Consider the following 6000-nt stretch of genomic DNA (forward strand, 5'->3'; position numbering starts at 1 on the left):
CTCTTCCGGGACTCTGGCTCACTCAGGCCGGGGCGAGGGAGGGGTACGGAGTGCGGGGCGAGCCTGTGGCGGCCGAGGCCAGAGTGATGTTGCACCAGCCTGAGGCGGCCGTGCGTCCTGGGGAAGTTGTCCCTGGATCCCGGGACCCTCGCAGTGGTGGGCTGCACAGGCTCCCCTGAAGAGGGGTGTGGACAGTGACCTGTGCTCACACACAGGCTTCTTAGTGGCGGCAGCAGCAGCCTTAGCGTCTTATGCCCGTCTCTGGGGTTCACACTGTTAGTCGCGGCTCATGCCCATCTCTGGAGCTCCTTTAAGCAGCGCTCTTAATCCCCTCTCCTTGCGCACCAGGAAACAAAGAGGGAAGGAAAAGTCTCTTGCCTCTTTGGCATGTCCAGACTTTTTCCCGGACTCCTGCCCGGCTAGCCGTGGTGCACTAACCCCCTGCAGACTGTGTTCACACTGCCAACCCCAGTCCTCTCCCTGTGCTGCGACTGAAGACCAAGCCTCAGCTCCCAGCCCCGCCCACCCCAGCGTGTGAGCAGACAAGCCTCTCAGGCTGGTGAGTGCCAGTCAGCACTGATCCTCTGTGTGGGAATCTTTCTGCTTTGCCCTCCGCACCCCGGTTGCTGTGCTCTCCTCTGCAGCTCTGAAGCTTTCCTCCTCCACCACCCGCAGTCTCCGACTAAGAAGGGGCTTCATAGTGTGTGGAAACCTTTCCTCCTTCACAGCCTTCTCCCACTGGTGCAGGTCCCGTCCCGATCCTTTTGTCTCTGTTTATTCTTTTGCCCTACCCAGGTACGTGGGGGGTTTCTTGCCTTTTGGGAGGTCTGAGGTCTTCTGCCAGCGTTCAGTAGGTGTTTTGTAGGAGTTGTTCCACGTGTAGATGTATTTCTGGTGTATCTGTGGGGAGATAGGTGATCTCCATAGCTTATTCTTCCGCCATCGTCCCCTGGTTCCCTTGGGTGCATATATATTTATAATTGTTATATCTTCTTCTTGGATTGATCCCATGATCATTTTGTAGTGTCCTTCCTTGTCTCTTGTAATATTCTTTACTTTAAAATCCATTTTATCTGATATGAGTATTGCTACTCCAGCTTTCTTTTGATTCCTGTTTACATGGAATATCTTTTTCCATCCCTTTGCTTTCAGTCTGTACATGTCCCTAGGTCTGAAGTGGGTCTCTTTTGGACAGCATATATATGGGTCTTTTTTTGGTATCCATTCAGCAAGCCTGTGTCTTTTAGTTGGAGCATTTAATCCATTCATATTTAAGGTCATTATTGATATGTATGTTCCTGTTACCATATTCTTAATTGTTTCAAGTTTGTTTTTGTAGGTGTTTTTCTTCTCTTGTGTTTCCCACTTAGAGAAGTTCCTTCAGCATTTGTTGTAAAGCTGGTTTGATGGTGCTGAATTGTCTTAGCTTTTGCGTGTCTTTAAAACTTTTGATTTCTCCATCAAATCTGAAGGAGATCTTTTCCGGGTAGAGTAATCTAAGTTGTCGGTTCTTCCCTTTCATCACTTTAAATATATTGTGCCACTCCCTTCTGGCTTGTAGAGTTTCTGGTGAGAAATCAGCTGTTAACCTTACGGAAGTTCCCTAGTAAGTTATTTGTCATTTTTCCCTTGTTGCTTTTAATAGTTTTGGTTTGTCTTTAATTTTTGTCAATTTGATTACTATGTGTCTTGGTCTTTTCTCCTTGAGCTTATCCTGCCTGTGACTCTCTGCACTTCCTGGACTTGGGTGGCTATTTCCTTTCCCATGTTAGGGAAGTTTTCAACTATAATCTCTTCAAATATTTTCTCAGGTCCTCTCTCTCTCTCTTCTCCTTCTGGGACTCCTATGATGTGAATGTTGGTACATTTAATGTTGTACCAGAGGTCTCTTAGGCTGTCTTCATTTCTTTTCTTTCTCTTTTCTTTATTCCCTTCTTCAGCAGTGAATTCCAGCATTCTGTCTTACAGGTCACTTATCCGTTCTTCTACCTCAGTTATTCTGCCATTGATTCCTTGTAGTTTGTTTTTCATTTCAGTTATTGTGTTGTTCATCTCTGTTTGTTCTTTAATTCTTCTAGGTGTTTGTTCTTTAATTTGTCTAGGTTTTTTTTAAACATTTCTTGCATTTTCTTGATCTTTGCCTCCATTCTTTTTCTGAGGTCCTGGATCATCTTCAGTATCTTTATTCTTGATTCTTTTTATGGAAGGTTGCCTATCTCCAGTTCATTTAGTTGTTTTTCTGAGGTTTTATCTTGTTCCTTCATCTGGTACGTATTCCTCTGCCTTTTCATTTTGTCCATCTTTCTGTGAATGTGGTTTTCATTCCATTAGCTACAGGACTGTAGTTCTTGCTTCTGCTGCCTGCCCTCTGGTGGATGAGGCTATCTAAGAGGCTTGAGTAAGCTTCCTGGTGGGAGGGACTGGTGGTGGGTAGAGCTGGGTGTTGCTCTTGCGGGAAGAGCTCATTAAAAGTTTAATCTCCTTGTCTGCTGATGGGTGGGGCTGAATTCCCTCCCTGTTGGTTGTTTGGCCTACCGTGACCCAGCACTGGACCCTACAGGCTCTTTGGTGTGGCTAATGGCGGATTCCAGGAGGGCTTATGCCAAGCAGTACTTCCCAGAACTTCTGATGCCAGTGTCCTTGTTCCTGTGGTGAGCCACAGCCATCCCCCGCCTCTTCAGGAGACCCTCTAACACTAGCTGGTAGGTCCGGTTCAGTCTCCTGTGGGGTCACTGTTCCTTCCCCAGTGTCCTGTCCTGATATGCACACTACTTTTTGTGTGCCCTCCAATAGTGGAGTCTTTGTTTCCCCCAGTCCTGTTGAAGTCCTGCAATCAAATCCCACCAGCCTTCAAAGTCTAATTCTCTGGGAATTCCTCCCCCCGTTGCCAGACCCCCAAGTTGGGAAGCCTGACGTGGGCCTCAGAACCTTCACTGCTGTGGGTGGACTTCTGTGGTATAATTGTTCTCCAGTTTTGTGTGTCACCCACCCAGCAGTTGTGGGATTTGATTTTATTGTGATTGCGACCCTCCTACCATCTCATTTTGGCTTCTCCTTTGTCTTTGGAAGTGGAGTGTCTTTTTTGGTGAGTTCCAGTGTCTTCCTGCTGATGATTGCTCAGCAGTTAGTTGTGATTCCTGTGCTCTTTCAAGAGGGAGTGAGCACACGTCCTTCTACTCCGCCATCTTGAACCAATCATCCACAAAACTTCTTTTAATGTTAAAATTACAAAGAATTTTCTTTTATGAATTTATAGAAATTTATAGAATTTATAGAAATTCCAGAGCTTCTAGAGAAGAGTCTCTAATATTTATACATTTGTTTTCATTGAAATGTAAATAATTATAAATAATTGTATCTGGGAATTACTATTAACTGCTAAAATTAAGTCTCTGAGAAATTCCCAAAAGAACTTAGGCTTTAGCTTTTACAAAGAAGGTCTTAAAACCACTGTTCTGAAGAAAAATTTCCCCTGCTAGACCACTGTTACTCACTTTCCTTGCTCATTCAAAGTTCAGTTTTGTAGTCACTCAGCAATGAACCATTTTAATTTGGTCACATTGTCTAAACATATAAAGATGCCAGACAAAGGAATAAATATTTGTTTGTATCTAAATAGTTTCAGATAAGTGAATTATGGTTTTATTTATTTAACTTGTTAAAGTTAATAATTGGCAATGTATTCATTGTTTTTCTAAAATTGTATTCAAATTTCACATACCTGTCTTTTCACAAAAGGGACTTCAGTTTGAAGTTAAACTACATGCATTAAAACTATAATTAAACCCCAAACCTCACTTTGACAATCATCCTATTAAAATAATGACACATTTGCTATTTCTTCTCCATTTCTGGTAAAAAATTAGTCAGGAAACAGAAAAAATATATATAATACATAGAATGACTTTCTTTAAAAAAAATCACTCTCTAAGAAGTGCACAAAAAGTGGGGCTTTGGAAATTTTTCCTCTAAGAATCAAGCTACATTAAAAATAATGGTGTATATTATTATATCATTTCTTGTCAAAGACTTTCTGATGCGATTCCTGTATTACAATTTCAACTGATAACCTGGGACCTGGAAAGAATAAGTATTTTATCATTACTCAGTCACTTTTAGTTTCTTCTACTTTGCTTTCAAAAAAAAGAGGCAGTGAAATTTTAAAGCCATCTCACATGTAGTGGCAAAGAGCAAAATTGCAGAATATTGATGTACACAGAAACAGACATAACAAATTTCAAGGAGCTTTTGATGACAGAAGCAAGTAGTCCTGTAGTCAACATAAATTGGCGGTGAAAGGTTGAGATCTTTGATCATGATCACAAAGGAAAACCTAGAATAAATGTGACAGAATAGAAAATATCTGAGGCACTTTACAGGACTCTATTCCTCTGTAATGTTGGAAGATGCTCAAATCAGAGTCTGAATCCTTGATTTCATTCTCTGGTTACCTTTAACTTCCTCGAGTCCTCTATGAATGTAACAAAGCACTTAGGTGAACAGTCCTGCCACCAGATTTTCTGCATGTTGCCTGTTTACATCACTCTTTGTCATTAAATCTTTAATCTCCAGGAATAAGCTAATTTGCTGCTGCTACTAGCTCGTATTTGCCATCTTTACCTCTTGAGGAATGAAAATCAGGAGGAGAATTGCCAGGGTCTCCCTAAAAAAGTCTCCATATCTGCCATTCTTTCCCAGGATATAAGAAGTGACTGTCTTGAATGTGATATGCTTATCATAGCAAGTTTGTTGAAATGATTCTGAATAACTGGGACACTCCCCATGTCATCATAGCACCTATGTATAGAAAAAAGTAAACAGGAATTTCTGAATGCTTGCTTTCCCCAACAAATTGATTTGATATCTACTCTAATAGCTGGAGACCGTGGTGGCCCCAGATCCTTAATAGAAAATCTGAGGCCCAGCAGATATCCTCAAGTCCTATGGAATCTGGCCTTCTTAACTTCCAATTGATTTTTTTTTAATCATTGATTTTTTTGCTCTCTTTTAGTTGTATTATGCTCTTTCCCTATACTTTTAGTGTTCATCCTAGAAATTACAAAATGTATCATTGACTTATCAATGTCTAATATTAATGGATAATTTTACTCTCTTCCTGGGTAATACAAGCTGCTTAGAACACTTAACTTCATTTACATAGTTCCTTATGTACATATTATTATTTTTTACTGGATCAGTGTTTATTGAGATTTACTCACATTTACAACTTTCTTTTCTTTTTATTCTTTTTGTATTTTTGAGCCCTTGATTTCCAGCCATCATTTCCCTTTTCTCTGGAAGAAGTCAGTAAGAATTTAACAACATATTGGACAAAGAGACAATTAGTGAACTGAAAACATACTTTGCAGATTCCTTTGGATGCAGGTTTCCTAATGGTGAACTCTTTCAATTCTTTATTCATCTGAAAATGATTTTATTTTTGCTAGTTACAAATCCTAGGTTAGCAGTTTCTTTCTGACTTGCATTGATGCTGTTCAAAAGTCACCTGTCAGTCTACTGTTATTCTCATGAAGGCGAGTTGCTCTGGCTGCACTGAAGATCTTTTTGCTTTTATCCAGTTTCACTATGATCTGTTTAGGTATGGCTTTCCTTTTATTTATTTTGTTTGGGATTTATTTGGATTCCTAAGTTGGAAGACATATTTTTCATGAGTTTTGGAAATTTCTAGGCTAAAATCTCCACAAAAATGACCAGTGTCCATTCTTATTCTTCTGGATGCCAGAACTTAAGGATTTCTCATGGAATTCTAAGTCTTTTACATTCTCTTCCATGTTTTCCATCTTTTTCTTGTATGCTGTATGCTGGGGAGTGTCTTCTGACCTGTTTTCAGTTCACTAACTCTCTCTTCCACTGTCCAATATATTGTTAAATTCCATTGAATTCTTAATTTTTATTTATTTATTTATATATTTTTTTGCGGTACGCAGGCCTCTCACTGTTGTGGCCTCTCCCATTGCGGAGCACAGGCTCCGCGGCCAT

The 6000-nt window shown here is 40.6% G+C and overlaps 1 pseudogene; it reads right to left on the minus strand.

The window, feature by feature from the left end:
• Positions 1-5422, minus strand: part of LOC112411154 (general transcription factor IIH subunit 3-like) — a 56714-nt pseudogene extending 51292 nt beyond the window's left edge.
• Between the last annotated feature and the right edge of the window lie 578 nt (positions 5423-6000).

The sequence above is a fragment of the Neophocaena asiaeorientalis genome, unplaced genomic scaffold (assembly GCF_003031525.2).
Source record: "Neophocaena asiaeorientalis asiaeorientalis breed wild unplaced genomic scaffold, Neophocaena_asiaeorientalis_V1.1 scaffold190, whole genome shotgun sequence".
NCBI lineage: Eukaryota > Metazoa > Chordata > Mammalia > Artiodactyla > Phocoenidae > Neophocaena > Neophocaena asiaeorientalis.